Source organism: Leopardus geoffroyi, chromosome A2, assembly GCF_018350155.1.
Source record: "Leopardus geoffroyi isolate Oge1 chromosome A2, O.geoffroyi_Oge1_pat1.0, whole genome shotgun sequence".
NCBI lineage: Eukaryota > Metazoa > Chordata > Mammalia > Carnivora > Felidae > Leopardus > Leopardus geoffroyi.
In genome coordinates, this window is record NC_059331.1 from 78,275,759 (window position 1) to 78,301,973 (window position 26,215).

A 26,215-nucleotide genomic window follows, 5' to 3' on the forward strand; every position below is an offset into this window, starting at 1 on the left:
CAAGTGGGGGAGGGGCAGAGAGAGAGGGAGAGAGAGAGAATCCCAAGCAGGTTCCTCACTGTCAGCGCAGAGCCCGATTCGGGGCTCGAACCCATGAACCATGAGGTCATGACCTGAGCCGAAGTTGGACACCCAGCCAACTGAGCCACCCAGGCACCCCAGACACCTATTTTATTTATTTATTTATTTATTTTTTCAACGTTTATTTATTTTTTGGGGGACAGAGAGAGACAGAGCATGAACGGGGGAGGGGCAGAGAGAGAGGGAGACACAGAATCGGAAACAGGCTCCAGGCTCTGAGCCATCAGCCCAGAGCCCGACGCGGGGCTCGAACTCACGGACCGCGAGATCGTGACCTGGCTGAAGTCGGACGCTTAACCGACTGCGCCACCCAGGCGCCCCCCAGACACCTATTTTAAAAGCAAAACGAGCACTATTGATTGACAATGAAATATATAACAACAAAGGGGAGCAGATATTTTTCTCCTTTGGTCAGCCTAACTTAAAAGAGAACCTGGAGACTGTGAAATTAGAACACACCAAAACCCACTTGTCCCTCAACAAAGGATGATATATTGATCATCTACTGATGTAGGTGCTAGAGACATAATGGTGAAGACCACAGGCATGGAACTTACATTCTAGATGCAGGATATAGACACACAGGTTATGATTAATGTTGTGAAGAAAATAAGTGGAACGACAGGACAGAACAAAGGTTGGCAAACTTCTGCGAAGGGCCAGATGGCAAATGTTTTATGCTTGCAGGTTGTATGATTGGTCTCAATGACTCCAGTCTGCAGCTGCAGTGGGAAAGCAGTCATAGCCAATACTTGAATGAGTGGGCATGGCCATGTTCCAATAAAACTTGATTTACAAAGATAAATAAACAAACAACCCCAAACCAACAACAGGTGGGCCAGATTTGGCCTGCAAATATAGTTTGATGCCTCCTGGCATACAGCGCCACTGGCATGGGGGATGGTGACCTTAGACCCTGCTGTTAGAGAAGACTCCTCTGAGGAGGCAACATTTGGAGCACAAGTAGAACGATGGGTGGCCAGCCACATGAAGCATGGGGAAGAGCATTCCAGGCAAAGGAAATGGCTAGGTAAAAAGTCCTGTGGCAGGAACAGGCTGGGTCCCCTTGATGTGGGCGGTCATCTCATTTTCACTGTGTAACTTTGGGCAAGCCACTGAATTCTTTGAGCTCTTTTCTCACAGATAGAAATGGTGATAACACTCTGCTTACAGGCTTTTTGTGAAGTAAGGAAGGTGAGAGCATTTTTCTGGTCGAATGTTAGGGAGTATTATTAATAACTAGGATTTAGAAAAAAATAGTTGTGAATAAACTTTAATAGAATCAGGATTTTGGTGTCAAAGTCCCGGTGCTTTATAGTAGCTCTTCATATTTTTATTACTGGGTGTGTTATTTCATCTGTAGCTTACTATATGGTGTACTAATGCTTAGCCACCAAATTACTTCCTGCCAATTGCTTCTCAATTTTATTCAGCCATCTTCTCAACATTTCTGGAAAATTGCCATTTTTATTCTCTATGTATGTTGGACAAATAGTTGTTAAATTTTTCCTTTGTTTTGTTTTTTTTCTTACTCAGAAACAAAGAAAACCCAAAAACATTGGGAAATCTGAAGACCTCAAAGTTTTATTTCTGTGAAAGCCTCTGGATCACCGATGAGCTAGCAGTCTGACGAAGTCAGGCCTCAGAATTCCTTCCTTAGATTGTCAAAGGACTAGGAACAGCATGGCCTGTAAGTCTGTTTGTGGCCTAACTCTGTGTGCCATTAAAGCTTGTGTCTGTCACCTCACTACATGCTTTTCCCCAGCTTCATGTCCCCATCTCGATTCTGCAGCCAAAGTTCATGCCTCCTCTGTGTGGCTGTGCTGTGAACCCTTTCCGGCCCCCCCACGGATCTTTTAAGTGTGGTGGGGGAGGGGAGCCAGTGTGAGGAGGGAGTGGGGGAGGACCTGGACAATCATCAGTGTGGAGACAAGTCAAACAGACCACTGCCTCGCTTTACACAAGATGGGAGCTGAATAGGATAAGAGCACACCCTCCTCCACAGATACTTACACCAGGGCTTCTGTTTTTAACCCAGGATGTGTCCACCAAGCAAGAATGTGGGAGCAAGAAAAAAACTGGATTCTCTTCTGTGTAATAATGTGACTTCTTGGTTCTATGGAATACTACTGATTGCAGTAAGTATGGCTTTAGACCGTCCAGGAACACTAATGTTTGTCCCTGGGGGAATGTGTGGATGGAGCTGGTGTGATGGGTCCACCTTTAAATCAATAGGTGTTAAGTAAACAGGTGAGTACCCTCAGCTCACCCATGTGAGGAACCCACCCTGGACAGCCCCTTCCCTCCCAATTACTGGTTGTTGAGCCACGTGGGGACATCAATAGACATTGTGGCTGGTCTTACTGGAGCCCCTGCTGAAAGGCCCAGATGTGGAGTGTGCTCTAATAGGGAGAGGTTATGGATTCTAGGATGAGAATTGATCCCTCTGGGTGAGGGGCGCAATTTTCCAGAAGGTGTGGAGATTTTCCTTCCAAAAACTAGAGGCAAGAATCTCTTTGAGAGAGACATTTAGATATGAGGGCTCCGGATTCAGGATGTGAACAGGTTGGTTCTGAGCCTGAGCAAGAACCTTGTTGTGAAGAGTTAACATCTTGGGCTCCTGTTGCCTTTGGATTCTGAAGAAAACCAAACCTAGCATTCAGCTTAACTTTTCGTTCCCTCAATCCCTTTAAAATTACCTTGACCGTTCAGTAAAGTTGTCTCAAATAGGCTGGTATAGGGGAATTGAGGGTGCTGGATTGCAAGGTCAAGGCAGCACAAGAGAGGGCCCATGCTATGTCTGCAGACCCTGAATGGGAGCAGCAGGACCATGAATGGGGTCCTCAGCAGAGAGAGGGGCACATACTGGCTGTCAGCCCTAAGGCAGAACTCTTTGTGTTGGGAACTTCTCAACCCTTCACCCTTCTGTCAAAACATTGTGGAAGTGCAGAAGAGAGGATGGGGAAATTTCAAGTGTAAAGTATAACTTACTCATAACAAGATCACTGGAATTGTAATTTATGATCAAAGCCTTAAACTGGAAGACTATAATTCTGGTGACATTTAGACATTGCCCAAGACATGAGGCAAGAAATGTTTTCAGGAGTAAAAAGCTTGGTTGCACTTCTGTAATCATTGCTTCTGAGCCATTACTCATTGATCCACCACATGGCCAGCCCTGGTGGATGGCAATGGTGGAGTGTTCTACTCATAACCCAGAAAAGCAAAGATTGCTGAGTCATTGGCCCACATGATGGAGAGCCATAAAATGTGCACGTGGTGAATAATGTATTTCTGCCTGTCCTCCCAAAGGAGGCCCTCTTCCCTGGAATAGTATCTCTTCAAAGAGCACATGAATACATTTAACAGAATGAGATGCAATCAGAGATGATTAAAGCATAGGTGATGCTGATTACAAGACAGATCAACAAGAAAGTATTTTCACTAAAATACCTGGACGTTTCTACCTTGATAGCCACGGTGTCTATTTCAGTCTGCTAATGGATTTGCTATAAAATCCTATTTTGAAAACTATAATCACTGTGGTCAATTGCTACAAACAACCCTTTACATATCTCTCTCACATTACACCACCTGCTTGGCAAAACCACAGCCCTGGGTCAATCCAAACCTGCCCAGCACCTGTGCAGTGGATTGTGGCAGGTGAATATACACCACCACCACCGTGGTGTTCATTGAATTAATGACCAGAAACCTCAAATGAGCCTTTAATGCCATACTTTTCTCCTCCGTTTACTCTTTCACCTTCTGGGTGACTTTTCTCCTCTCCTGGATCCCTCTTCTCCTCCTCCTCCTCTTCCTCCTTCTTGTTAAATTGAGGTATAATTTACGCTCACTGAAATGCACAGATGATGTGTGATGACATTGACAAATGCACGCATTGTGTAACCGACACCCCTATCGAATACAGAATACTATAGATCCCCACCCCCCACAGAAAGTTTCCTAAGTCCCTCCCAGCTGATTCCCGCACCAGCACCCCCAGCGGCAACCACTGTTCTGATTTCTATCTGGAGGGATAATCTCACCCCTTTTCCTTTCTCCTCAAATCTCCAACTCCTCTTCCCCATCCTCGCTCTCAGCTGATGAGCTTGTTTCTGACTTCGTGGAGAAAATAAAAGCCACAAGAAGAGAACTTTCATATGCTCCCCCCTGCCCCTTCCCATCTACCGGCACTTGCAACCTGCTGTCTTCCAGAGGGAGTATCTGGGCTCCTGTCCGAAGCTAAGCCCAATCATCCCCTCTCCTGTGGGCAAGAAGAGCACTCCAGCAATTCTTTCCTCTTTCTTTTGTATAATTTTCCACACACTACTGGACCCATGCTCATCAGCATTTATTTCTGTGCTATTACAGATTCCATCTGAAAAGAGAAACAAAACAATTCCCCTCAACCCCACCATTCCCATTAGTCCCCATTTCTTTGCTCCTCATCGTAGCAAAACTCAAGGTGCGGTTCATATTCTCTGACTTAAATTCTTCTTCCCTATTCTCTCTCAAATCCTTTCTATTCAGGCTTTATTCCTGCCATCCCACAGAAACTGCTCTTCTCCAGGTCACCAAATGATCTCCATGTCACTAAATCCAATAGTAAAATTTGTAATCTTTGACAGGATTTCATAGAATCAGCCCCTCTTGTCTCCTTTGATAAAAGGAGACAATGCTTACAACACTCTCATGGGTTTCCTCACTGCTCCATTCTTCTCAGAATTTCCCCTCCTGGCTCCTGGTCTTCTTCCAGAACCTTCCATGTTGCTGTGCCCCTTGGTCTCCTACCTCTCTCTGTCTACATGTCCTTTATAATTGCATTGGGCTCATGGCTTTAAATACCAACCTCATGACACTGTTTTCCAAATTTGTTTCTCCAGCCTAGATGTCTGACCTTAAATCCACACTTATATTATCCAGCTTCTCACTGGGCATCTCTACTTGGATATCTGATAGACGGCTTGACCTGAACGTGCCCCAAACTGCAGTCCTGATATTCTATAAACAACTTCACCTGTAGCTTTGCCATTTGGGTTGATGGCAATCCATCCTTGTGGCTGGCTGATCAGACCAAGATCTTCAAGTCACTCTTGACACTTTTCTTTCACTCATGCTCCACCTCCAATCTGTTGGGAAGGTGTTGGCTCTGTGTTGCTGATGGTATTACTTATCATCAAATAATCCAGTTTCCTTTCCTGTTGTGCCCCTTCTTGTAGGATTAAATATCCCCACTTTGTTGAGTTTAGGAGTGATCATATGACTTGCTTTAACTAGATAAATGTGGGCAGAATTGATGAATACCATTTCCGGTGGATGCTCTAAGAGCCACCATGTATGGTATGCACATCTACTTTCTCCCACTACCACAATGATCCACAATGTTCCAGACAGAGGCTGCTCTGCCAGCCTGGACCCGGACCCAAAGCCAAGTCAAAAGGAGCAGAGCCACAGCTGACTCACACCTCACACTGGACATGAAGTGTTGTAAGCTGTTGGTTTGGGGGGTCTCTTGTTACTGCAACATAACTATCTCTTTGGACCAGTACATGCTCCCTTTAAAAAGTGTACAGAATCTGCTCACTTCTACTACTACCCTGGTTCGAGCCACTGTCTTCTCATGCCTGGGTTCCTATAGTAGCTTCTTAACTGGTCTCCCTGCTTCTTTCTTCTGCCTCCCATGGTCAGTTCTCACTATAGCAGCCAGAGAGATCCTATTAAAACCTGTTTCAAGTCTCTGTTCAAAAAATTCTGTAATAGCTCTTAGTTTCACGACCCAGTCCTTGCAAGGATGAAGAGGCCCACGTGACTGGTGCCATTACCTCTCTCCTCACCTGTCACCATTCTCCCCCTTGTTCAGTGTGTTCTAACCCCACTCACCTCCTCACTGTTCCTCAACTCAATAGCCCCCTTCTCAGCTTGGGGCTTCTCTTGGAGCTCTTCTCTCTGTCGGTCAGGCTCTTCTCCAGAGGGCCTCGTATCAAACCTCCTTGCCTCCAAATTTTTGCTCAAATACCACCCTCTCAGGGAGGCCTACCCTGACCCCTCTCTTGACAGTTGTACCCTTTCCCCTCCCACCTCAGCACCTTTGATCCCCCTTACCCTGCTCTACCTGTTTTCCACATAGCACCTGTCACCTTTCAACATACTCTATCATTTACTTTTTACCTCATATTTAGTGTTTCTTGCTTGCAGCCTGCCTCCCCCATTTGAATGTGAGTTCCACATGGGCAGAGATCTTTATTTTGTTTAGTGGCTATACTGCTTGGCTATTTCAGTGACAGCACATGAAGTCTTTAGTACTTGGGTGAATTAGAGAAAATATTTATTCACTGTAGAAGACAGGGAAGCTAGAAGAAGGTAATGCTAGGAAGAGAAGATGGCTTTGCAAATCAACATAGGGAACCAGGGCCCCATCCACACCCAGTTCAGAAGGCCAGGAGACAGTGGTACTGAGTGAATAATTGGCTCTGGCCATGGTTATGCCTATGGCTCTTCTCATAAACCAAAATGCTTGCTCTGCTCTCAGATTACTTGCATTTCTTATACTTCAGACATGCCATGGTTGCAGAAGGTGTGAGTTTTAGAGCCATGCTCACCTGTTACTAAGCAGTTTTTCTTATGTACAAATATGCCACCCATCCCTAACTCTTTGTCTATCCATGACCATGGATCCACTAGAGGCTGAGTCCTCTACTGGGGGGTAAACAGCACAGCTCATTTATCTTCTGGGCCAGGAACCTAGAATAATGCCTGGCACATAGCAGTTGCTTGGTAAATTTGTAGAATAAAGGAATTCAGAATAGCAACCAAGTCCAGGAATAAAAGAAGCATCTTTTTAAAGTGTGGCTGTTCAACCAGACTATATGCAAGATCTGTCAGATAAGACTGGATGACGGTAATTATGAGTGGAATAATTGTCTAACTGAGGCTCAACTGTGGACTTATTTCCCAAGTAAACACTCTGAAATATTTGGGGTCTCGGACAAAAGTTCAAGTCCAGTGTTACGTAAGGTCTTTAAATGACTAACGTGTTGTAACTGTTGGGCAACACTAGTTGACTTGCAGTTAGTAGTTAAGAACATGGACTCTGGAGCCTGATTAGGTTTGAATTCTAACTCTGCCACTTACTAGCTGTGTGAACTTGGGCAAGTTACTAACTCTTTGTGACTCATTTCCTCATTTGTAAAATGGTGGCAATAATAATTCCTACCTCAAAGGGTTATTGTGAAGTTAGGTAAGTTAATGTATAGAAGCATTTATATCAATGCCCAACACATAGGGAGTAACATATGTTTGCTATTTTGTTGTCATTATTGTGTATATTCTATCTACCCTTTCTACCCGTTGTGCTGAGTTAATTATCTACCTGTTGTACATTCTGAAAGCCAGGAAAAGACTGTGTTCCTTAAAATACTATTGCCCAAATATCGGTCCTCTATGCAGTGTGCTTGGTCAAAGTTGGCCTATTAGCTTCATATTTGTTTAACTTTTGATAGGTGGGGGCTAATCATAGAACAACTTTTGTTCTCTTAAAATAGACTTTAGGTTCTCTCTTCTCCTAAATCCCCTTCTTCCTTTTTTTTAAATTTTATTTTTAAGTAATCTCTACATTCACATGGGGCTTGATCCTACAACCCCAAGATCAAGAGTTGCATGCTCTACCGACTGAACCATCCAGTCACCCCTCCCCTTCTTAATCTGTAATAATATCCCAGGTTTTTCAGAAATGAGGGAGACGTCCAAGGATAAAGAAGACTGTTGACCTAGACCCCAGAAAAATGAACCTTTTCAGGATGTGTGAAAATGTGCATTCAATAGGAAATGGAGATTACAGGTAAGTTTTCTTCTTAATACTTTTACAGTTGATCCTTGAACAGTGCAGAGGTTAGGGGTGCCAACCCCCATGCAGTTGAAAATGTGCATATAACTTTTGACTCCCCAAGAACCTAACTGTTAATAGCCTACTATTGGCCAGAAGCCTTACTTATAATAGAAAGTCTGTTAATACATATTTTGTATATTCTATGTATTATTACTGTACTCTCACAATAAAATAAGCAAGAGAAAAGAAAATGTGAAGAAAAGTATAAGGGAGCCACAATACATTTACAGTATTGTACTGTATTTATTGAAAAAATTCCTGTGTAAGTGGACCCACACAGTTCTAGCCCACGTTGTTCAATGGTGAACTGTAATTTCTAAAACATGCCCAGTGAACATGGATGTTTTAAAATTTTGAGTAAATATGGTCTTTGATAAAAGAGAGAATAAAAAATCATGTTAAAATTTTGTTAAACAGCTAAAAGATCAACTAAAGGAGGACACAGCAGGGCAGATCAAAGGGGTGCAGGATAGATCTTGAAGCACGAGGGAGCACGAGAAGGAATACATGAGAAATGGGAGTGAGAGGCAGGCTTCCCTCCAAACCTGAAGCCATTTGGAAGAGTAAAAAGACGATCAGGAGACCAGAAAAACTCTTAGCTGATCACTAAACAATGTTTGAGCACCTACTATATGTGAATCACTATGCTGGATATTGTAGGAGAGAGAGCTATGAAAAAGACAGGGTCTCTGTCCTCCAATTGCATTAAAACATGCCCTTCAGAGGACACCAACTCTGTAGCAATTGTGTCACCCCCAGGGACAGAATCTTAACAGCACGATGCCAGTACTCTTCAAAGTATCCTCTGCTGACCAAGCAAATCAGGAATATCAGAGCTGACTAGGAAAATGGCAGATTCCCAGACCTCTCTATTCCTGATGAATCAGAGTGTCTGGGGCCCAGGGCCAAAGGCCCTGGCTTTTAATCAAGCACTTTGAGTGATTCTTATGCACAATTTAAAATGTTAGAACTCCCACCGCTTTGTAGTAGGTACCAAATGAATTATAAGAGAAATTGCTTTTGGCTGGAGGGTGGGGATAGATAGTTTCATGGAGGAAATTTTGAACCAGGGCTTTGGCTGGATTTTGCTACCTGTGGCAAAGGGGAGGCAGTGTTCCAAGAGCAATGACTGGCTTGGTCCAAGGCACTGAAGTGCATGGAGGGGGGTGGGGGGGCAGTGACTGTAGCCCAGGGAAGAACTGGCGGTTCTGAGGCTTCAGGCAGACTCGCTTGCAGACCAACCAGGTGATGTGTTTTCCTTGTACACGGCTGTCCTGCCTTCTCTCAGGCTTTCTCTTCCATGCACAACCAGGTTGACGTTTGAGAAGAATTTCACCATGGAAAGCTGGTTTTGCTTTGTGCTCACTTGTCACTGAGTGAAGTAAGCTCACCGGCTTTCTGCCTTCTGTCAAGTCAGCTGTTCTCTGAATTCAAGCAGAAGTATGAGAATTTGTTGCCACTCAGGCTGGAATTTTGCCATCCTTACCACTTGAGATACTGTGAGCTGGCTATATTTCCACATGGAAGACAGTGCACTCAATGCTACTGTCACCTAGGGTAGGTTAGGACAGTGCACTGAAACCAGGCCAGCACTTTGGCATGCCCAGATGGGTTTGCCATCTTGGGCAGCCTCTGGGGTGGATGAGTGTGGCAAGCAGCAGGAGATGAGATGTTACTAAATAGCATAAATGCCTCGACCAACTGTTGAGTCTGCACGACCAACTGTTGAGTCTGCACGTGGGTTGGTACCTCCCTAACTTGACCCCCTGGAAGTTGTCAATCAACTGAACAACAAGCATTTAATGACTGATCCTGCTGTTGACTCAACGTTCTGTGCCTCCACCCCTTTCTTGATTCCTAGCTGATGCTATTTGAGGGTTATAAGGGATGAGACCTTGGTGCTCATCTCCCCAAGAAGCCTGGGGCCCAGGCTCACCATTCTGCAACCTCACCACTACAGCCCTGCCTCCTTTCTGGCCCCCCACCATTGTGGTATAGCAGAAAAACATGATGAGCTGGGAGTACCATATGGACACAGTGCAACAGGCAGGGAGATGTGCTGCCAAGATGTCCCTCCCAGGAAGGACTCGTGGTCCCAGCCCTGGGAGTAGTGTCCGCAGACAGTTGTCAGTCATCAGCCCTTTGGGGTCTCCCCCAGGGCCATGTCCACATCTAATGACTGACCGAGGCAGGTGTATACAAGCTTGGCCATTTGGCCCAGTGCTGGACAACACAGATGTGTTTCCCAGTCCTACTTCTGGTCCCTTCCTTCCACAGATGCTAATCCTAAAGGTATTCCCTAATAAACAACCACAACCTTAATCCATTTCGCAGTCTGCTTCCCAGAGAACCCTACTTCCAATGCATGAATTTGAATTTCAACTAATTAGGAGCGCTGTAATCTTGAGGAAGCAATAACTTATTTTCTGTTAGACTTAACTTCCATCTCTGCAAAATGGGAATAATGAATCATTTCTTCATTGGATCATTGTGAATTCACTTAGTTTAATATGGTGCAGAGTAATTACTCATAAATATTAGATGTCATAATCTTGGGTGAGATATATAACGTCTATGAGTCTTAGATCCTTTATCTAAAAATGAGAGTAATACCACTTACATTCAGGATTTTGGTAAGGAATGTATGTCACAACGTGTGTGTGTGTATTAGGTACTCAACAGATGCCACCCTCCCCCCAACCTCCTATCATTTTCCCTTTAAAATATCAAAAGTACCTTTATATAGTGAATTTTAAAAATAATTCATGTTTATTTTCTTTCCCTTTATTGGTTACCCTTTATCAGAGTATAGGGTGGTTGTATTTGGAGGAGGAAAACTGAATGCAAAGCAGAAAGGTGAGGCTAGGATAGCCCTCGTTTTGTGTCTCTCTTCTCTTCCATCACAGTTCAAAGGCCAACTCTTCCAGGAAGCTCACCCTGACTGACTCAACACATTCTGCAAAGCCCACATACAAACTTTAACTCCCTTCTTCTTTCCACTTTTGTAATCCTTATTATGATATATTCCTTATTGTGATATATTATGTTAATATTGTCTCTGAGAAGTGGGGATAGTATCTGTTTTTCAAAGGGAGGGCACTGGGCCGAATGCTGCTTAGTTCCCTGGGAGTGTTCTGGTTACTACACTAGTTCATAGTGATTGACTCTTACAGCAATGCTGAGTCCTCCTAGAAGCCTTGTGAGATGCTCCAGGAGTTCCTGCTGAATTGACAAGGAATATGAGAGCCAGATGGGGTCTTCTGAGGTGCTGTGGTCCCTCCTCTTAGTCATGAGGGAACTTTGTTTAGATCATCTCTCTTTAAATGATGACATTTTAAGGCTCATGTGAAATTTGGGTAGCCCCATCTTTATTGCATCTTCTCTGTTTTATAACTTGATACTCTTTTGTTTTGTTTCTGCTTTAAAGTTTGTTCAGTTGTAGGAACATTGTCTTACACTGACGCCTACTGGGCAGGTGGGAAATAACGGGTAACTGCAGCACTGGTGTCTAGAAACCGAAATTTTGTTTTCTTCATTGCATCGATCTTTAAGAAGCATCTTTCTTACAACTATCCTAGTTTTGAGCTTCCATTTCCCACTTCTCCTACTAAACGTAAAGGCCCATATTAGATTTTAAGTTTCTTAGGTTATGACGATTTCATCCAGTTAAAATGTTAAAAGCCCAAAAATACCTTTAATCAATGTCATTCCATAGATATATTTACCATTTCATGATGAACAATAATCACACTCATTAGATGTGACCTTAATGTTGCAAGCATTGCAGCTGTGAAAAGCTGATGTCAAGTGGGACCAATGCAGAGTATGGACATTCTTCCTCCTAGATTCCCCATTGGTGGCAGCAGTGAGGCACCCTCTAATCTGGATCAAAACACTCCACATTTAAGATACACAACAGATGAATATAGGGGAAGGGAAGGAAAAATAAGATAAAAACAGAGAGGGAGGCAAATGATAAGACTCTTAAATACAGAGAACAAACTCAGGGTTGCTGGCGGGGTGTTGGGTGGGGGTGGATGGGCTAAATGGGTGATGGGCATTAAGCAGGGCACTTGTTGGGATGAGCACTGGGTGTTATATGTAAGTGACAAATCACTAAATTCTACTCTTGAAACCATTATTACACTATATGTTAACTAATTTAGATTTAAATAAAATTGAAAAAAATAAACAAACAAAAACAAAAGCACTCCACGATGGCGGTAAGAACCATCCACGATGAATGTGGTAAATTCTTTCCTTGAAGGTTTCTCCAGGGATCAGGACCCCAGTAAAAATTCATCCAAGTGTTTCATCATCCTCATGTTACAAAACCACCTCTCTCCTGCTTTTATCTAAAAGTTTCTTTTGCTTGTTCTCCTAAGGTTTGCAAATGATTAATCAAATTCTACTCATAAACGCTTTACAAAATATACCAGTAGGTTATATTCTCATAATTATCTCCTTACCAACCCCTTTGTTGGTACAGAGTGAGCACTTAACTGGTATCAAATGTGGTATGACAAAGTAGTAAAGAGCTTTAGAATCAGGCTGTGGTGTTACACACACACACACACACACACACACACACACACACAAATATATGATATAAAATATTTAAAAATATATATTAATTTTTTTTAATGTTTATTTTTGAGACAGAGAGAGACAAAGCACGAGCAGGGGAGGGGCAGAGAGAGAGGGAGACACAGAATCTGAAGCAGGCTCCAGGTTTCAAGCTGTCAGCGCAGAGCCCAACGAACCATGATATCATGACCTGAGCTGAAGTCGGACGCTTAACCGACTGAGCCACCCAGGCACCCCAAAAATATACACATACTTTTAAGTAGGCTCTATGCCCAGTGTGGGACTTGAACTCATGACCCTAAGATCAAGAGTCACGTGCTGTCCTGACTGAGCCACCCCCAAACCTTTTTCACTGTACTTTTTCTTTTGTTGATAATGTAATCACTTTGCCGCATCTACTGTGAGAATGAAGACTACTCTCGGCAATCAGACTGTCGGCATTGCAGAAAATGTTGACATCACTCTAAAGGGATGCACTGTTACTGTGAAGGGCCCCAGAGGAACCCTGTGAAGGAACCTCAGTCACCTCAATGTAGAACTCAGTCTGCTTGGAGAGAAAAGGAAGAGGCTCTGCGCTGACAAATGGTGGGGAAATAGAAAAGAACTGGCTGCTGTGTGCACCATCCATAGTCATGTACAGAGCATGATGAAGGGTGTTACTCTGGGCTTCCAGTCCAAGATGGGGTCTGTGTATGCTCACTTCCCCATCAGAGTTGTTCTTCAGGAATGGTTCTCTTGTTGAAATCTGAAATTCCTTCGGTGAAAAATATATCCATAGGGTTCAGATGAGGCCAGGTGTTGCTTGTCCAGTATCTTGAGCCCCGAAAGATGAGTTAATGCTTGAAGGGAATGACATTGAACTTGAATGAAACCCAGTTGCTTGATTCAGGCATGCCACAACAGTTAAAAAGAAGGATATCAGAAAATTTGGGGATGGTATCTGTGTTTCTGAAAAAGGAACAGTTCAGCAGACTGATGAATAAGATCTAAGTTGTCCAGCTACAGAAACAGCAAGAAGGCAGATGATTTTTCAGACTTACTTGTGATATTTTGAAGATGCAATAAGGAGTGCCTGGGTGGCTCAGTCGGTGAAGTGACCGACTCTTAATTTTGGCTCAGGTCTTGGTCTCATGGTTGGTAAGTCTGAGCCCATTGGGTTCTACATTGACAGCATGGAGCTTGCTTGGGATTCTCTCTTTCCCTGTCTCTCTGCCCCTCCCCCCCCCCTCAAAATAGATAAACTTAAAAACAGATACAATAAAAGCTGTATTAGTTTGGGGGAAAATAATATAATCATTAAAAGTACTTTCTAGTGAGTTCTGTAGTTTTTCTCGTGTTGTATGTATACGTGTGTGTGTATGTATATGTATGTATGTGTGTGTATATATGTGCATTTATACATGTAATAGACTATTATTCAGCCTTAAAAAATAAGGAACTTCTGCCATTTTTGATGACAACATGGATAAACTTGGAGGGTATGATGCCAAATGAAATAAGCCAGTGAGAAAAAGACAAATACTGCATGGTATCACTTATATATGGGATTTCAAAAAAAAGACAAAGAAGTTAGACTCATGGAAGCAGAGAATAGAATAATGGTTTCCAGGAGCTTGGGGACAGGGGAAATGAGATATTGGTCAAAGGTTACCAACTTTTAGTTATAAGATGAATGACTTCTGAGGATCTACTGTATAGCATAGTGACTATAGTTAATAATGCTGTATTGTATACTTGAAATTTGCTAAGATTTGCTAAGAGAGTAGATCTTAAGTGCTCTAAACACACACACATGCAAAGTATAACTATGTGAGGGATGGTTGTGTTAATTAGCTTGACTGTGGCAAACATTTCACAATGTGTACATATATCAGATCATCATGTTGTACACTATATATATATTTATTTATTTATTATACTTCAGTAGAGCTGAAAAAGGTGAAGAGAGGAAGACAGCATCCAGGTTCTAAGCCTGATAGCATTCATTAACACATGTCTGGGAACAAATAGATCCTGGTATCATCTGGGGTTTAGAGGAGCCCTTGAGAGATTGACACCAGGTACACTTGGAAGGTGCCTGGAGTAGAGGGGACATACAAGTTCAGAGAGAGGAGAGGGGATGGATTTGTGACCCTGAGAGACAGATTTGGAGGCTTCCCCCCTTCCTAACTGTGGATCTCAGGCAGTTACGTTGCTTCTCTTTGCTTCAGTTTCTTCATCTGTACATGGGGATAGCAATACCACTTTGTATAGTTCTTGTGATAAATTAGTAACACAGTGCTTGGCACACAGTAGGTGCCAAATTATTTCTATTTTGTTTCAAAAAGCACACCATTTGCTCATGTCTGGCCCTGTATACAGTCTGAATATCCTCTTAGTAACACTTCTTTCATGTGATAGATGCCATTTCTGGAAATCCTTAGGGCTCAAACCTTCCTCTGTTCATGTTTTCTGGTTGTCACAAATGATCTCTGTCTTTCTCTCAAACTTCTCAGACACCCTTTGGCCCTCACATTGTTTGCTTCAGACTTTAAAAAATGGTCTCGGATTTATTTGTTTAACAAATATTTTTGGGGCTCCTACAATGTGCCAGCACTAGGGGTAGAGCAGTGAGTAAAACATACGAAAATTCTTGTCCTTATAGAGCTTTTTTTTACTCCAGGAGAGGAGGATGGAAAGGCAAGTAGAGCATATGAGTTGTCAGGTGATCAAAAATTGCTGAGTAAAAAAAAGAAGGGCAAGAAAAGAGATAGGGACTCATGTGTGTGTGTGTGTGTGTGTGTGTGTGTGTGTGTGTGTGTGTGTGTTGGGGGGAGATGGGTTTTCATTGCTCATAGAACTATATGGGGGACAAGGAGCTCTGGGCTTCTTGTGCTGACAGAAAAAAAAGAGTTATAAGTATTCTGGGATTGGTCTTGATTGTCTCGAGGAAGATAATGGTGTGAAATGGGAAGGTTGGGGAGTTGGTGGGTTGGGCTCTTGCCAGAAGTATTAACAGTCCCCTCTTGGTTCCTGCCAAAGGCAATGTGGAAGAGAATGTGGGGAGAACTTTCTTGATCTTATCTGGAGCTTGGAACCAGTTGGTGGGCTTCCCTTTTGATTCCCTCTGTCAGGCAGTGGGGATTTTGTAAATGTTGACTTCTTGGGACTCAGTCACTGACAAGCATTTGAAGAGAGAGGGAGAGGGAGAGAGAGAGAAGAGAAGCAGAAGGAACCTCAGATGTTACCTTCAAGGAGCCTATCCTGTTCCTTTGGAAAACAAGAGATTAGTAGAGAATCTGATATAGTCCTTCAGAGGATGACTTCCTAGTCCTCTTCCTAGAGCAGCTATCCTAAGGTATGATACCAAGAAATATTGGTAAGAAAATATTTAGCAAACATGGCAGAGCGGAGGGGGCATTGGCTGGGAGAGAATCTGTGTTCTCCTCCAGGCTGCCTGACTCTTGGGCTGCTGCACTACCCCTCCAAATCTGTTTCTTTTTTTTCTTCTCTATAATGAGGAGGCTGGCCTCTAATATCCACTCCCGATACAGAATTCCATGACTGTAAGAAGAAGTTGGAATTTTATCTCTGTTGTTGGAGTTTTCAGTAGAAAATAGAGGGCTTTAGAGCATAGATAAGAGTTTTTATTTATTTTTTCTTTTCAGTTGATTTTGGAAGAAAGGGCCTCAGGAAAGGAAGAGTTGGCTTTTGTTTTTGGTTTAGAGGTAGATTACATTTCTTGGATTTTAGCCAAACATAACAGAGTGGATCTTTCAAAGAGTGAGAAAAACTTGTTTGGCAGAATTGCTGCCTTGATGAAGAAAGCTTTTCCACTCAGTTTTCTGGAGGAGGGAGAGAAAAATCCTGGGAAACCAACTTAAGTGCCCCCATTGGGAAGATGCCTAGTCCCTCTACATTGAATTAGATGCTCCCTCCTCTGTTTTCACAGAAAAGTAAGGAACAAGTTGGAGCCAAGGGATAGCAGAAAGGCAAATGACCCCACAGAAGAGTGGCAGTGCATATAAGATGCACATTTAGGACGTGTGTGATTAATGAACAAATAAATGAAAGAATGAAAGCAAGTTAAGACCAACCAACAGGTAAGAGAAAATGGGGAAATCAGAAAACTTGACTAAATGTGGTTTATGAGAATTTAGAAAAGGAGTTATCCCCAGGACCCAACATAGCTTCACCAAGGACTGGTCTTGCCAGTAATCTCACTGGTGGGGTCTTCAGACTTGTAGGTTGGAGGATGGCTGTGGACCGAATCTATGTCAATTTCAGAAAAAATAAATTAAAGTCCCCCTTGTTTGTTTGTATTGCTTGAGATGGTGAAATGCAGACTCGATCATACTGTTAGGTTAATTTCAGCTGGTAGAAATAACTTTATTCAAATAGTGTTGATTATGCCATTTTTCTTCCTGGAATGAGGTATCAAATTGGGCCCGACTATTCAACTTTTTTTTTAATGATTTATTTTGAAATAATTATAAATTCACAAGAAGTTATAAAAAATGTATAGAAGTATGTATGTTTCATTCTGTTTCTTTCATTGGTAACATTTTGTATAACTATAGTATGGTACCACAACCAGAAAATTGGTGTTGGTACAATCCACAGAGTTTATTCATATTTTACCCAGTGTTACATGTGAGTGTCTTTGTGTGTGTGTCTGTGTGTATGTGTAGACTGTGCAACTTTATTACATGTATAATTACATGTATAAGTTAAATGTATAACATTTTCATACAGGTTTTTGAGCATAAGTTTTAATTTCTGTGGGATATATGCCCAAAGATGCACCTGTTAGGCTATAGGATAATTATATGTTTAGCTTTAACAATTTAGCAAATTATGGGGAACCTGAGTGGTTCAGTCAGTTGAGTGTCCAACTCTTGATTTTAGTTTGGGTCATGATCTCATGGTTGTGGGATCAAGCCTCATGTTGGGATCCATGCTGAGTAGGGAGCCTGCTTGGGGTTCTCTCTCTTTCTCCCTTAGCCCCTCTCCCCTGCTCACATGAGCTCTCTCTCTAAAATAACTATAATAAAAAAAGCAATTTACCAAATTACTGTCCAAAGTAGCTGTACCGTTTTACATTCCCATCAGCAATGCATGAGTGGCCTGGCTTCTAGGATTTAGTATTATTACTATTTTTAATTTTAGCCATTCTGATATGTGTATAATAATATCTCGCTGAGGTTTTTTTTTTTTTTCCTGAGGTTTTAATTTGCATTTTCCTAATGGCTAAGATGTTGAACATCTTTTCACATGTGTATTTACTTGCTCTCTGTATATACTTTTCAGTTAGATTTTTGTTCATGTCTTTGTGCATTTTCTAATTGGATCGAATTGGATTATTTGTTTCTTATTGTTGAATTTTGGGACTTCTTTTTTTTTCAAGAGAATATTAAATCATTTATTGATTACACATGATAATGGACAATACACAAGCTTTAATCCCATCTATAATTTTATCTGATACCATAATTCAATTTAGATATATTGCATAGGATGTGCCAACAATCATATTAATAACCAAATAAACTCCAGGACTTTGCTTGGGTGACCCTTTTAACGGTGAACTCCAGGTCACAACACATTAACTGTCAGTTCAACCACACCAACATTTGTGGAGACAATGGCTTCTGTGCCCAAGCAGGTTGCAAATAAATTTCAAATGGAACCTGGCATCACCCTGATGGAATTCTAACTTCACACTGTTGGGGTAGTTTACCAAGATGGCTTCAGAGTAGACTAACTTTACACAGCACATTTTAAAAAAGACACATTTATTCAGAGTCATGATCAGACTATTACATTTAGCAATCAACAGCATGGGTGCAAAAAAAAATCTACATTAAAACCCTTTGTTGGAATGCTTTACACTTTGCACAGAACAGAAACTAAAATAACCTGTTATACAATTAGTCACAAATACAGTCCTCGAGTTTTTTGCCCATACACATGAGTATTGTCTAACACATGTCTTCTTTGTAGCAGCTAGGCCCTGCCACCACTGTGCTTGGCTGAGTTCACAAATCTGTTGTAACCTGTAGCTTTCCTGTCACTTCTCTGGCTCTCCTCTCCTGCTAAGCTTTGTTTCCTGGCAGTAATTAAAACTTTCTGCCACCGCCATAGCTACTGCTGCTGCTGGAACTGCCATAGCAGCCTTGGTTTCGTGGTTTGACAAAGTATTGGCCTCCACCACCATAGGGGCCAGAGCTTCTGCCTCCAAAACTTCCGCCTTTCATGGGTCCAAAATTTGAAGATTGATTGTTGTAATTGCCAAAATCATTATAGCTTCCACCACCTCCAAAGTTGCTTCCATCGTTACCAAATCCGTTATAGCCATCCCCACTGCCACCGTATCCACCACCACCTCGACTGCCACCAAAGCCACCTCGCCCACTGAAGTTTCATCCACAGCCAAAGTTGTCATTCCCACCAAAACCACCTCCACGACCACCAACGAAGTTCCCAGAACCACTTCGACCTCTTTGGCTGGAAGAAGCACTAGCCATCTCTTGCTTAGATAAAGCTTTCCTTACTTCACAGTTGTGGCCATTCACAGTATGGTATTTTCGAATGACAATCTTGTCTATAGAGTCATGGTCGTCAAATGTTACAAAGGCAAAGCCTCTCTTTTTGCCATTGCCTCGGTCTGTCATGATTTCAATCACTTCAATTTTCCCATATTGTTCAAAATAATCTCTTAGATGATGTTCTTCAGTGTCTTCTTTAATGCCACCGACAAAAATCTTTTTCACAGTTAAGTGGGCACCAGGTCTTTGAGAATCTTCTCTCGAGACAGCCCTCTTTGGTTCTACAACTCTTCCATCCTCCTTGTGTGGCCTTGCATTCATGGCTGCATCCACCTCTTCCACAGTGGCATAGGTGACAAACCCAAAGCCTCTGGAGCGCTTGGTGTTTGGATCTCTCATTACCACACAGTCCGTAAGCGTTCCCCACTTACGGGGAAGCTCAAAATGGCTCCTCAGACTCTCATCGGTTGTTTCAAAGCTCAAACCTCCAATGAAAGCTTCCGCAGCTCTTGAGGCTCTTTGGGAGACTCTGACTTAGACATGACGGCAGTGGGAGGGGAGACTTTCACGATGCTTACTCAGCGACATCCACGGGTGGAAAGGAGTAATCTCGAGACTTCTTTATATATTCTAGAAACAAGTCCTTTATCAGACACCTGATTTGCAAATATTTTCTCCCACTGTATAATTGATCTTTGTAATCCTCTTAACAGTGTCTTTTACAGAGCAGAAGTTTTACATTTTGATGAGGTGCAATTTATCAAGTTTTCCTTTAGTGGATCATGCTTTTGGTGTCAAATCTAAAATTTCTTCACCTAATCATGAAGATGTTCTCCCATTTAATTTGTAAAAGTTTTATCATTTTATGTTTTACATCTATGTCCATAATCCACTATAAGTTAATATGTTCAACTTAAAATTTTTTTGTAATATTTATTTATTTTTGAGAGAGAGAGAGAGAGAGAGAGAGAGTGAGTTGGGGGGGGGGGGCAGAGAGAGAGGAAGACACAGAATTCAAAGCAGGCTCCAGGCTCTGAGCTGTCAGCACAGAGCCTGATGTGGGGCTCAAACACACAAGCAGTGAGATCATGACCTGAGCCAAAGTCAGATGCTCAGCTGACTAAGCCACCCAGGTGCCCCAATACATTCAACTTTTAAAGTCAAAGAGGTTGAAAATATGGTAGGTATGCAGGTGATACAAGCACCCAAGATAAAATTTATAAGCATGCCATATCAGAGTTTAGTGTGATGGTTGAGAATGTGGGTTCTAGAGCCAAGCTGCTTGGTTTTAAATGCCTGCCCTACCTGGGAGCCCTAGGGAACTATGGTAAACTCTGTCTTAGTTTCTGCATCTGCAGAATGGGATTAATGAGGGTATTTGCCTTAGATGGTTGTTTTGAGAACTTACTGGGATAATACACGCAGAACACTTAGAACTATACTCAAAGAAATGCTGCCTATTATGCAAAATTTGGGTAGTTACAGGGAAGACAGGTCCAAGTAGGGAGCTCATGTGAAAAAAAATGTTTGTATAGACAAAAAAGTGGGGAGGTTAACTTAACTTACTTGCAATTTTTAACTTAAATATTTGTACAATTTTTGTTCATTGATATATGCTTATAAACATATGTCTTCATCCTGAAATAGCAAAGTTTGCCCAGGATCAAAATAACAAGGAATTTAAATCCATTCAGTGAAAACAAGAGTCCCTTGTTTACAACTGTATAGATTCTCAAATGCATTTTTTTTCATATTCTTGTTGACATTTTACAAAGCAAAGTCACTGTTTTAGATTATCAACTATGAGAAAATGGTCACGATTTCCATGCAAGTAAAATAGCCCAGCAGTAGGGTAAAAGGGCATCACCAGAGTTCATAGTTATAGCCTGATATGGGGGTCATGTAGATTCTCAGTCTCTCATAGTGGGGACTTCTGGGCCCCAGCCCTTGGTACCACTAACAGAATGCTGTTGGGGCATGGATCTTTCTTATGGTCTCTATCTTCACTGAAAATGAGGAAATGAGAGAGATGTTGATATAGGAGGGTTGACTAGGTGGAGAAAGAGGTTCCTGGAAGTGAGAGGAAGAAGCTATTACAAATATTAGGCATTAAAAGAGAGAGGACAGAGGAAGTGAAGAGCGCCTGAGATTACTAGAAAGAGGTGGTCTTCCCTTGGACTGGTCATTACTTTGCCAGGAAGCAGCTGAGGGGCACTGGGCAATTCACTCACTCTCTCTGTGCCTGGGTTTCCTTTTCTGCCTCATCATGAAAAGAGTGTCTACCCCACACACTTCATGGGCTGTTATCCATTTACATGAAAGTTCTTTAAGCAAAACATAAATATATGACATTGTTTTATTTCATTGTGGACCAAATAGACATATATTTTTGTTCATTCTTGTTCTGGAGTATACCTTAAGAATTAGCACAGTCTCCCTCTCCTGCTCTCTCGGTCTTAGATTTTTTTGGTTCCCTTCTCACTCTAGCAGTCCTCCTACTCTAGCAGTGTCTCAGTAGTGTGCTCTGGCTGGCTTTACCAGAGATGCTCTTTTGTGTTAGTAACTGCTACACCATGTTTCTAGTTAGATCATTAAGCTCACTCTCCTCTCCTAACTCTGTAATGTAGGAAACCGACCCAGATTATTCACCCTATGCCTTGCTACTTCTCAGATGTCTTTGTGCCTGAAAAAACACAGGCCCTAAGTCCACCCAAGGAAACAAGCTTGAATTTGTCTTAAAGAATAGATATATGAATATTAGTTTAATCAACATTATGAAATACAAATGTAGATTCACATTACTCACAGTTCTAGTGAAAACTGTGCATGTGCACATGTGGAATAGTTTGAAGAGAAGACAGTTTTTTTTAAGTACTGTAAATTTGTCTATTTTTGCAGAAAACAGGAGAGTATTTTTTAGGGTTTGCTATTATGGGGGTTATGATCATCATTGCCTTCAATTTTTAACTATGTGTTTAATCAATGGAAGTATTTTTAGATACATTCACAGTTTTACACCAAAAATGGAAAGTTAAAGAATTAGTCCTTTGGGGGATATTTTGGAGGGAAAAATCTAGTGACCACAAAGTCCCTAAATTAAGTATGAAAACATGGGAGAAAATTTCTAATAGTGGGCCATATAAAGACCTTGGAATAATCTCAAGTTTTCTTAATTTAAATACTTACTTGTTATTCATATTTTATTCCCCATTGCAACCTCATCAAGTTTAAGAAATAGAGTCATATGTGTATCAGGAGAAGAGAAATATATATATATATATATATATATATATATATATATATATGTTATTTTTTTCATGATTTGAGGAAGCACTAGGAAGACTGTCTTGTATCATTAGAAATCTACCATTAGAGAACTATTCTTTGGGGAGTACCAGCTCTCCAGGAGGGAGACATATTAAGCTGCTGTCAATCAAGGGGCGCCTGGGTGGCTCAGTTGGTTGAGCATCCAACTTCGGCTCAGGTCATGATCTCACAGCTTGTGAGTTCGAGCCCCGCATCAGGCTCTGTTCTGACAGCTCTGAGCCTGGAGCTTGCTTCGGATTCTGTGTCTCGGTCTCTCTCTCTGCTCCTAACCCACTCGCATTCTGTCTCTGTTCCTCTCAAAAATAAATAAACATTAAAAAAAATAAAAAGCTGCTGTCAATCAAGAACACATGTACAAGCCACATAGGATCATCACAAAACATAGGGTCTAAATTCAGATGGAGCTAGGATTTAATTTGGCTTTGGCACTTACTAGCTGTGAGATTCTGGGAAAACTATACTTATCTTCTCTGAGTTCCAATTTCTTCACCTATAAAGTGGGGTTAATAAAAATGAAAGACCCAATTTTAACGAGCTGATATATTTGAAGAATCCAATACAATACTTAGTTTAAAGTAGGCTCTTAGTGCATGGCAATGATAATTATTAGTAATAGCAGCAATTTAGAATATTTAGTTCTGACTGGGGCTTGCTTAGCTTTGGGGGTACATGAAGACATTAAAGAGGTATACAGATTTAGATAATTTTAAGGGAGTCAATTTCCAGATTCTACGTTTCTGTACATAAACACTTTTTCTGTACTCATCTGCTTGCAAATACATCTGCCTCAGGTTGCTTCTCCTTTTCCATCTTTCCTTTTACAATTTCCCTTATTCTGCCTTTTAAGAAAGAGGCATATTTTTCATATCATACAATGGTACATTGCCACGGGTGAAGAAAGCTCTGGGATGCCAAGCAAAGGCAACTTAGTCTATAGGTATTTGAGAGCTTCCATTAATCAAAATGGAACCATGATCCAAACAATAGGGCACCATGTCTTTCCCTGTCCTATGCTTATGCTTATCTCTGTTAAAGGCCAAGCATAACTGTTATGGAGTGAATGTTTGTGTCCCCCTCCCCCCCAAAATTCATATGTTAACATTTTAACCCCCAATATGATGGTATTAGGAGGCAAAGAATTTGGGAGATAATTAGGTCATGAGGATGGAGCCTTCGTGAATGGGATAAGCACCTTTGTAAGAAGAGATATGCAGGCTCCCTCTTTGCTCTCTGACAAGGAAAGGATGGGCATCTGCAAACAGGGAAGAGGGCCCAGCTCAGACACCAGATCTTCCATGATCTGGCCTTCCTGGCCTTCAGGACTGTGAGAAATTAATGCTTCTTGTATAAGCCACACAGTCTATGGTAATTTGGCAGAGCATCCTCAACTGGCTAAAACGATACCATAAACAGGTGTGCTGGCTGCTGACATATATTTAGATGTGTTGCTTTCAAGTATATTATGGATTAGGTGAAGGCTGGGTGGATAATGGCTTTTTTTTGGTCTTCACTACTGGCAAAGAAGATATTGTTCTTGAGGAAAGACTCCCTTAAGAATGGAGCAAAAAGAACATCTCTTGGAAATATTGACGATGGCAGCATGTTATTCACTCAGGTGACAAACTCATGATAGGTTTCTGTACTTCAGCTATCTATCTATCTTGAAATGTTCAAGATTTGTAAAAAGCATCCTGGGAAATGCCAATCTGCTATGAGCTGTACTCTCTGCAATTTTAGCATCTCAGTAATGAGGATGGGTTCAGTGAATACTCTGATTTATCTGCATATTAGTCTCATTTCAATAGTATGATTTGCATGATTACAAGATGAAAAGACCCACAGTTTCTTCCATCATACCAATGTTGTCTTTTATATTGAGAAACATGTATTAGAGGCAAGTTAGTGTTTTGTATTTTCTTGAATATTTATTCAAATTAATAGGAAAAACATTTTCATTGATTTTTGCCAAAAGTTAGCAAAATATGAACTCCATAATCATTTTTATGCAGTTACCAGTCTCCTGCTCGCTGTCACTCATCAACAACTTTTCTGCTTATTTATTAAATCCTACCATGTACTTATTAGGAATATTAGTTAGCTCTGACTGCCATAACAAAATGCCACAGACAGGATGGCTTAACCAACAGAAGTTTGTTTTTTCAGAGTGTCCTCACATGGTGAAGACAGAAAGCTCTGGTGTCTGTTCCTTTTCTTATAAAGACACACATTGGATTAGTGCACCACCCTTATGACCTCATTTAGCCTTTATCACCTCCTCACAGCCCCTGTCTTCAGATACATTGGAGGTTAGGGCTTAGATACAGGAATACAGGGGTAGGGGTGATGGGGCGGGGTATGTACACAATTCAATCCATAACATTAGGTTTAACTTAACAGGAATATAATTTTTTTAATGTTTATTTATTTTTGAAAGAGGGAGATGGAGTGAGAACAGGAGAGGGGCAGAGAGAGGGAGACAGAATCCAAAGCAGGCTCCAGGCTCTGAGTTCTGAGCTGTCAGCACAGATCCTGATGCAGGGCTCGAACCCACGAACTGTGAGATCATGACCTGAACTGAAGTTGGATGCTCAACGGACTGAACCACCCAGGTGCCTCCTTTTATTTATTTATTTATTTATTTATTTATTTATTTATTTATTCATTCATTTATTTATTTATTTCCCTATGCAAGACTCACCAAGGCTCTCTTCTTGCTGGTGTGATAACCAGAAATATTAAAAATATTTTTTAAATGTTTTATTTTATTTTTGAGAGAGAGAGATTGAGAGAGACAGAATGCAAGCAGGGGAGGGGCAGAGAGAGAGGGAGACACAGAATCAGAAGCAGGCTCCAGGCTCCGAGCTGTTGGCATGGAGCCTGATGTGGGGCTCGAACTCATGAACCGTGAGATCATGACCCGAGCCAATGTCGGACGCTTAATAGACTGAGCTACCCAGGCGCCCCCAGAAATATATTTTTTTTAATTTAAGTTTATGTATTTATTTTGAGAGAGACAGAAACAGCACGAGAGGGGGCGGGGCAGAGAGAGAGAGGGAGAAAGATGCCCAAGCGGGCTGTGCACCATCAGTGCAGAGCCCAACGTGGGGCTTTAACTCACAAACTGTGACAGCATGACCTGAGGTGAAACCAAGAGTCGGAGGCTTAACCGGCTGAGCCACCCAGGTGTCCCCAACCAAAAATATTTTAGAACAGGGGTCGGCCAGGTGCCTCCTTTAAAAAAAAATTGTTTTAAAATGTTTATTTATTTTTGAGAGACACAGAGTGCGAGCGGGGGAGGGGCAGAGAGAGGGTAATGTAACAGGAATATAATATAATATAATATAATATAATATAATATAATATAATATAATATAATATGTTGCAGATTATAGTCTAAATAATGTGCTCAACAATCCTTAGTGTACTTTTGTAAGCTTGTATTTATTAGTGACTGGGTCTTTTCCCTTCCTGTCAATTTACATAAAATATTTAAACTGTACTCTTAAAAGTAGACCACCTATTTAGGTTCAAAGGCAAGTCAAAATTTTCCCCAGATACAAATCTAGTATAAAATGACCCAAGATTTAGAAAATCAGTTTGATTTAATTAGTATTAATGTCTCCCTTTCAGATGTTGATATACTGTGAAATTCTGCCTATAATTATATAAACATCATTGACTTCCACCAACGTTGGGAAGAAATCATTAATGTACAAATATAAAATACCCTCCAGTGTCTGTGTCATTTCTTCCCATTAATTGCAACAGTTAGATAAAAATTTTCAAATATACAGAAGTATCTAAT

General features: G+C 41.5%; 1 long non-coding RNA gene and 2 pseudogenes across 1 annotated transcript in view; 1 reads left to right on the forward strand and 2 right to left on the reverse strand.

Moving 5' to 3' along the window:
• The first annotated feature begins 12,946 nt into the window (after positions 1-12,946).
• On the forward strand, positions 12,947-13,774 carry LOC123606303 (annotated as a pseudogene).
• Positions 13,775-17,926: 4,152 nt separating this feature from the next.
• Positions 17,927-26,215, reverse strand: part of LOC123606307 — a 28,353-nt gene continuing 20,064 nt past the window's right edge. Inside the window, exon 4 of the long non-coding RNA XR_006716220.1 lies at positions 17,927-18,351. This is a non-coding gene — a long non-coding RNA (uncharacterized LOC123606307). The remainder of the gene's footprint in view (positions 18,352-26,215) is intronic.
• On the reverse strand, positions 18,318-19,625 carry LOC123606300 (annotated as a pseudogene).